Raw genomic sequence first — 9,059 nt, forward strand, 5'->3', positions numbered from 1 at the left:
CCTGCAAATGCCTGGAGCTGGCGGGGCAGGGGCAGAGATTGTACCCACCACCATCCCTGCTGCTTAGGTGGCCTCCTCAGCTCCCTTTCAGAGTCAAGCCTCAGCCTCAGACTGGGAGGTGGCTCTGGGGGTCTTACTCTCATCTTTCTGGGACCCTTCAAGGACCCACAAACACTCTTGCTTTCCTTGATACAGTCTCTGGTCCCTACATTCCTTCCGGGACCTGACCTGCTTCTGAACTGCTGTCAATCATCCCTCTCTCCCGCTCTGATCCTCCTCCAGCTCTCCCTTCAGACAATGCACTATCCTCACCATCTCTGAGTTTCCGCCCGGCATTGCCGCATCCTGTTTCTTCCACCTCCCCACCTGGCCCATCTATCACTCCATCCTCCTCCATGGGCTCCATCTCTCCACCTCCCCAACCTACGCCACCCCATTTCTCTGACCCCCTCATTCTCCCTCCTCTGATTCTGCTCCCCTCCAGCCTGGCCACCTCCTTCTCTTGCTCACCTCCCCAGACAAGCCCGCCTCCAAGCAGGTTCCACTTGCCCATTACCTCCATCTCTCCAACCTGCTGCATCCTACCATTTTGCCCCATTTCAAGGCTTCCTCCTACAACTGCTTTCACCCCTCTCCCAACCCTTCAGAACCTAGGGGGAAAGGAGGGGTTCAGAACAGAACGAAAGGAAGGAGGCTTGCCCTTTCTCTCTCTTCATGCCCTCTGCCTGCCCTCCTCTCTCATTTCCTTCTGGCAGACTGGACAGGTGTTAAGGAGAGCTTGAGTCATCTGCCCACAAGCAAAGTGGTGGGTGGGAGTCGGGATGAGGAAGAGGGTGACCTGGAGAAAACCTGCTAGGCAATTCGGTCACACCTGATGGAAGCCCCACCACCCGTGCCAAGATCAAGCTCACACCAAGCTCCAGCCCCAGTCCTAAGACCCTGGGCAGTGCTGGGACCTCAGGAGGGCCTGGTTTCTTGGTCACCCCAAAGCCACTCCCCCTTAGAAGAGGACAGAGGCAAATGGTGACTGTTCCCCACCTGGTCGTCCAATCACCTCTGCCCCCACCTAGAGGGAAGACTCCCCCAGAGCTCTTAGTGTGGGTTTGGGGAAGAGAAAGGAAAGTGCGCAGTCTCTGCGTCTTTTCTCCTCGCAGATAATTTATGTTTGAGAGCTGAGCAGATGGCGGGTAATTTAGCAATTACCGTGTGCGGGAACGGGACTCGCGCCTCCACAAGGAAGCCAAAGATTCACCACCACAGTCTCACTTTTTCTGCCTGTTTTCTCTATTCTGTCTTCCTTGCCTCCTGCCACACCTTTCTGAATCCCAACACCCAAGGGGAGAGCCTCTCCTGTGGGTCCCTTTTCATCCGCATTCCTTCCTTATATCGAGCGTAGAATTTCTGCCTCATAAACAAGGAGAGCTGTCTGCCTGCTGGAAGTTCTTCTTCTCCTCTCACCTTAATCTTCCTTGCTGCTATAAGTAATCATTCTGTCCTGGGAGATTGTGCGGCTCTCTCCCAACCTTCTCCTCTTCCTCTACCTCTTTAGTTTTTCCACGGTATTTCTCCCAAACATCTAGGTTCCAGATCCCGGACTTCAGAAGAGGCTTCTGGGCTCCAAGATCAGCCCAAGAACTGAGGGGTCTGGGTATCTGTTTGGGTGGCAAGGGGAAGGCAGTGCTTATTAAGGTGAGAATGGTCAGAGAGCACTTTGAGCTCTATGTGCACAATGAGTGTGTAATAACTGCGAAATAGCTGATTGAGAAGCTGATTTAGTGAGATGAGGAAGGGTAGAGGGGACAGGAATGAGGCCGGAATGCCTCCTCCCCATGCCACTCCCTTCTTCTCTGGGCTACCTAAAGAGAGAATGTTATAAGACAGGCCCCGAGCCTGAAGACCTCCTTAAAAGACCATCCACCTCCACCCAGCCCAGCCCAAGCCACCCACCACCAAGAGCCCAGGCCACTGTACCCCACACACACCCTCTCTTCAGCTAGGGCTCCCAGATCTCTGACCCCAACCCTGCACATCAGCCTAAATGCTCCCATTCTGGCAGAACCTTAGGTGACCTCTGGGCTCTGAAGAGATGGGCTCTCAGGCTTTGAGACACCCCCACCCCACCCCCGCCCCGACCTCCTCCATCTCCTCCTCATTCCTCAACACCAGAGGAGCCCTAATTAATTAGCATGTGCAACCAGCCATGGGCACGATCTCATTACTCACTACAGGGACCCGCTGTTAACACACCACACCCCTGGGACGCGGACACACACCAATTACACAGCCAACAGCTCAGCTAATCACGGCTCCTAGTGACATTGTGGCTCACAGAGGAATCCCCATTTCCCCTCTCCCTACGTTATCTTCCCCCTGACATACATATGCTCCTGCCTCATAGTACAGGAGGCTGGAAGGAGGTAAAGACTGGTTGGGGAAAAGTTGAAATTTGCTGGGAAACAGGAGACCAGTCATGGAGTAACTGAGGGGAAAGTGGGAATGAAAAGTTAGAAGGAAAAGAGAAGTTTTCTACTAATCATATTGGGCTATAAACAGCCACTCTGAAATTAGTAACTGCAGCAAGAGCGAGTGCTGGTTAGACTACAAGAAGGACTTCCCGAGGAGGTGCTAGGGTAGGATCGGGCCTGAGAAAGAGCAACCTTCCTCCTTATAAGCAGGAGGCAAGAGAAGATGGCCACTGAGATGGAGGAGGAAGTGAGAGAGGGGCAGTTCCAGGAACACAGGTATCTGGTTCCAACCCATCCCCCAGCTACAGTTCAAGGGTACAGAGAGGAAGCAGCCTCCCTGCAGATACAGATAGAGGCTCCCACCCGCCCCCACATCCCATTGACTTTGCCATTCCGCTGTCAATCCACAGCTTCTTCGAGATTTAACATATTGACTCTCCGAGCTGCAGAAAATTGAATTTTCTTCATTACGACTGTCTCCCGACAAAAGCAGCTCATAAATTCTCCATCTTTTTCAGGCTTCCCGCCCCCTCATCACCTAACTTCTCTCCAGGGGATTCACATATTTAAGCATGCAATTCACATGGGTGTAAAGGTAAGGCATGACTAGCACTCCTCACAGGACATACCACTCATCAGCACCATCCCCCACTGCCCAAGCGTAGATACAGTTGACACCCAGACCAGGCCACTGCTCTCAGGAATGAGGGCATATGTCTTCCACAACCCATGTCCTTGTATGTGGTATTCGTGTGCCCCATATAGCAGATATAGTTGGTCCATACCGACGGACCGAAAGGTCCCATGCCTCAGCCATGTTTGTACTTCTCCTCTACCCTAACAGCACTCTCATAGATGTCATTCCCACACAAGACAGAGTCATATATCCTGACATGCAATACTCACTTCAAGTTCACCTCACCCCTGCCTCGGCATAACTAGAGACCCCTTCCCACAGTATCAGAGCCCTGTGCACACTCCCACCTGGGGGTATACCCACAAGCAGGAAACATGCACAAGTCCACATGCTTTGCATAGAAACAGAAGGAAAGGAGGAAACATTCCCTAGGACCTAGTAGAGTGTCCTTCTTTACACTGTAGCAACTACTGCTGTCTCCTCCCAATACTGCCCCCAGCCCATACACACACTAAGGTGGTCCTCCTCAGTGGACTACAGCCTAGCACCTCAGCGGTCCTCCCCAAGGCACAGATGTCCCTTCCACCATCAAGGGGTGTATGTTGGCATTGGTTCCCCACCCTGATTGTGCTCTCTCCATCTGACTCTCCTCTACTTCATCCCAGGAACAGAATTAGGGGAGAGCAGGGCCTCATAGAAGTTCCTCCTGATATCTGTGCCAGCCTGGCAGCTGAGGCTGTAATGGATGGGCAAGAGGCCAGGCTGATGGCCAGCACCATGTGGCTTGTACCCAGGGCCAGATTGGGGCGGGAAGTAGTGGGCTAGGTGCCCAGGCACTCCACCCTCCAAAATGCCACACAATCTGTGAGTGGAAAGAGATAGAAAGAGGGATTCAGATAGATACAGACAAGGACACCTCCTGAGACCAAACTGAGCCAATATCTGCCCCCATCCTTTCCTGTCAATAGCCGCTCCCTCCCCCACAACTCTGACCCAGGGAAGTCACCCTGAACTAACACAAGGGAGGCCAACCTGTTATTCGTTTTCAAGTGTGACCAGCCCAACCTTACACAACAGGAATTAAAGGTTTGGGGGTGCAACCAGAAAAGAGGAGAAGAATGATTCCTCACTTAGGAGAGGGGCTGATATTTGAGGGGTCTCCAAGCATTTTTATGTATGTTAATTAATGTGCAAATCTTATGCACAATACAAACGAACATCTATCGTCTTTTCAATCCCAACCCTGCTCCTAATGGCATTTACACACACACACACACACACACACACACACACACACACACACACACAATTTTACCTGTGATTGGCTCCTCTGTTTCTCCCAGCACCTGAATTTCTGGAGCACTCCCCATCTTCTCCTTTAAGAACAAGTTCGAAGCCACAGAAAAATGGCCAAGAAGGTTGAGCTCCACAGTACACGAAATGGCTTTCTGGAGACTGAGAAGTACTTCAAACCCTCTACATCCAAAAATAGAAAAATTTCTCCCACCTGAACCCTACCCCAAACCTGCTTCTTCTGCTAAGGTTCCCATCTCAGGGAGGTTGACAACTATCCACCAAGCAAGGAACCTGAGATCAGCCATGACTCTTCTTTCTCCCTGGGTTAGGGTTGGCACAAAGTAGTCAGCTGCACTCATTAAGTGACTTAATGGACAAATTTTTTAAAAAAGCTAAAAGTTTGACTTTTTTAGGGTCACACATCCACAGGCATCAAAATGACTTCAAAAATCAAAATGTCCTGCTCCCCTATCCCTCACCCCCCCCAAATAACCTGCACATGCCACCTCCTAAATATCTCTTGAGTCTACCCACTTCACTCCATTTTCTCTAGCAGATGAGTCAGTTCTCTGCAAGATGACTGAGCTGCCTTATTATTGCTTTCCCAGGCTCTAGGTTTAACCCTCTCTATTCCCACAGCACTGGGGAGGCCTGGAAGCAGAGAGGACATGCCCGCCCACACAGTTTCCCAGAAAGAAGTATTTTGAAACTACTAGAAAGGTTATAGAACTGTCAAGTACATCAAATCAACTACTAAAATTGTGACTACAACACAACTCTGTTTATTTTGTGATAGTATAAAAATTTTCAAACTTTTTGATACAGTATAAAAATAAGCTATAGGAATAACACTCTTGAGGGGAAAAGACCACTTCCATCACCAATAAGTCTATGGCCTGATGACCTACCAACATTTTGGTTGCCTGGGCTCCAGTCTGTTCTTTAGCCAGGAGATCTTTGACACGGAGTGGTTCACAGAGTTGGTGCTCTGTGAATTCCACGGAATTCATGAGAGACAAATAGAAGTATGAACTTGCAGGCAGATTAGAATCATTCTCTCCAGAGGCATCTTTTCTCCCAGGACAACTGTTAACTCTAGAACACTGACTCAACCCCACATTGATAGAAAGTGGCATAGCTAAACTCATCTCCAGCCCCTTTGCAGCAAGTCAAGGTCATGTAACTGGTTACCACCAATGGAATATAAACAGAAGTAATGTCTTACTTCCTGGCTGAGCAAGTAGAGTTGTTGTGTCTTCTCCACATGCTTGCTCTTCCCCTCTCTTGGTGGCCTGAAGCCACATATTTAAGGTGGCAGATTCACAGCATGAACAGATCTGGATTCCTGATTTACCCGATCACAAATATCCACACTAGACTATGTAACACATAAATCTTTATCATGTTGAGACACTGAGATCTGGGGTTTGTCTGTTGTAGCTGTTATATCTACCGTAATATACGAATCAAGATAGTAAAATCAAAATTGCAAGAAATCAGGCTTGAGGCACTGTAGAATCTGTGCTGTGATGGATATAGAGGGCAGTGAGAAGCACTTGGGAGTCAGAAATTCTTGATTTGAATCCCATACTTGCTATGTGACTTTGGTCAAGTTATTTAATATTTCATAGCCTTGGTTTCTTCACTGATAAAAATTGCATAATAATAATATGATCCACTTCACAGTATTGGTTGTGAGGATCAAGTGAGTCCAAGAATGTAAAAGGCCTTTGAAACCAGAAAACTACAATTGTCATTGGCTATTATTTCAGCAGTTGACACATAATGCTTATTTAAAATATTTTGAATAAATAACCATGAATGAATACGTGAATGAATGTATATGAATGAATGGGTGGATGAGTTCTCAGAGCCACATCTTGCTCCCAACTGATGAAGGAAGGCGATCTGAACACCTTTGAGATTAGAGTGGGTTTGTAGGTCTATGGAGTAAAGCAAGAGCGACAGGACCTGAGTATTTCTGAGAACCCTATATATATCACCCTTACACCCAGCCCAAGAAAATTGGAGCCAAAAAACTAAGAAGACAAAAGAAAATGGGACAGGGCCCCTAAGGAAAGTCCAAAACAATCAAACTTAGCCCTAAAATTATGTTAATGTTTTTCCTACTGTTATGGAATGAATGTCTGTGTCCACCCAAAATTCTTATGTTAAAGCCCTAAACCACAACGTGATGGTATTTGGAGATGGGGCTTTTGGGAAGTAATTAGCATTAGATGAGGTCATGAGGGTGGGGTTCTCATGATAGAATTAGTGCCCTTATAAAAGAGGCCACAGATGTTGCTTTTTTCACTCTCCTCCATGTGAGGACGCAGTGAGAAGTCAGCTGTCTACAAGCCAGGAGAAGAGTCTTCATCAAGGAACCCAACCAGCCAGTACTTTGATCTTGGACCTCCCAGCCTCTAGAAATGTGAGAAATAAATTCCTGTTGTTTGTGTCACTGAGCCTATGATATTTTGTTATGGCAACCAGACTGTGACACTTACTTCCCACAGAGTCCACAGTATCACTGAGCCTATGATATTTTGTTATGGCAGCCAGAGCAGACTGTGACACTTACTTCCCACAGAGTCCACAGTTTGGAAACACTAGTAACAGCCTACAATAACTGATACATCAACTGCTTCTGTATGTTTGTAAAGCATCCCATAGAGCACCTGACACATGGTAGGCATTCAGTAAATACTGGCCATTATGATTTTCTGAGAAATCATCTCATATGGGAAAATACATGGGTTTCAGAAGAAGATTGTTCTGAGACACCTTGGGTAAGCTACTATTAGAGTTTCAGTTTCTTCATCTATAAAATCTGATAGCACCTTGCATGGTTATTGTGATGATTTTATGAGAGGAAGAGCCCTCTCACATAGCAGGCACGCAAATAGTGGTAACTCCTCAAAGCATTCCAAGACTCCAGAACCAACGTTTATTCAACATTTATTATGTATCAGGCACTGGGCTAGATGAAGAAATATCATAGTTAGGACTTTTACAAAAGAGAAAAGAGACTTTAAACTTCAGAGAATAAAATTCATTTTGCAGAAGCTTCTTCCACAGCCTCTAGAGAGCCTTCCAAAGATCATGTCAATCTTCCCCTAACCCCAGGCAAGAGTTACCCTGTATTCTGAAAACTCCAACAGTCCAAAATCCCACAACCTCACTCAGACGTATTTTTTGTTCCCCGTAACTGTCACTTCCAACAGTCTTCACATTCTTATTCCCCTTGTTTAAAAAAAGTTATCAGTGACTAACTTCCTATTCCTGGTGGGAATCAAGTCCAAACTCTTTAACTAGATGTATGGGTTAAGAAAATACTAGCTACTATAAAATATAAGCCCAAAAGTTTAGTGGTGTAGCAAAGAAAATTTGATTTATTGGTCAAGTGAACTCCAAAAGGCATGTTCGTGATTAGTAGGAGGTTCTCTGCCAAGGGTGATTAAGGGTGCTAGGTTTATTCCAACCTGTGGCCCCACCATCTTTAACATTTGGCCTTCAAGGTCACTGTGCTTAAGGTTATATGTATCAAGCCAGAAAGGAAGGAACATGAAGGATCTCTCTTGAGAGGTTTCATGCGCCAAGCCTGGAAGTGGAAGAAATCACTTAAAGAAAAATTGAAAAATGATAGAATTAGTGCCCTTATAAAAGGCTCTGTGTCTAAGAAAATGAAGGAAAGAGATCTGATAAACACATAGCAGGCTCTGCCTCACCTGGCATTCAAGATTATCCACACTCCAGCTTACACTTACCTTTCAAACTTGATCTTTCAGAGTTGATACCATTTACCTTTCAAACTTGATATCATTATCCAGTTATGGCTCTTAGTCACCTTTGCTGCAATAACATCCAATCCCAAAATCTCAGGGGCTTACAGCAACAAAAGTTTATTTCTGACTTATGTATACCTAGGCTGTGGGCAGGCCACAGCTCTGCCTCATGGATCTTCTGATTCCAGAACCCAGGTAGAAGAAACAACTCTCCTGTGGAATACGCCCATTCTAGTGGCAGAGAAAAGTAAGAAAATGGAAACTCACATCCTCGAACATGGCATGAGTCACACCTATTCACATCCCATTGGCCAAAATATGAAATATGATCAAGTCCAAAGTCAGTTAAATGAGACATATATTCCTTCTACAGGAAATACAATTCACATGGCAATGGGCATGGAAGTAAGTAACTTCAAACAATAAGTCAATCTATTACAACCGCCATCTTCCATCTGAAGTACATGACAGACATTACTAATTAATACTAGAACTCTTTCCTTCCAGTCCTTCTCAACACAACATTTCAGTCAGTCATTATCAATAACCTGAATTGGATTAAAAAAAAAAAGTTTAAATTGATATACTGTTCTTACGTGACCTCCTAGATTCCAATAAACATTATTCATTCCTAGCTCTGAATCTTTGCTTCAGCCTAGAATAAGCTTATCCTTCCTAGACCTGTCTTGTCAAACTATCCAAATCCAATCCATCCTTTGCATATCTGTATTTTATATTCATTCTTTCAGCAAAATTTAATGAATACCTAGCATAGTTCCTGACACAAATATTTGTTGAATGAATCTGTTTAACATCACTTCATGCCTCGCACATATAAATGCTCAGTGAACATTTGTTCCCTGATTAACGGCACTG

The sequence above is a fragment of the Pteropus alecto genome, unplaced genomic scaffold (assembly GCF_000325575.1).
Source record: "Pteropus alecto unplaced genomic scaffold, ASM32557v1 scaffold220, whole genome shotgun sequence".
NCBI classification, from domain to species: domain Eukaryota; kingdom Metazoa; phylum Chordata; class Mammalia; order Chiroptera; family Pteropodidae; genus Pteropus; species Pteropus alecto.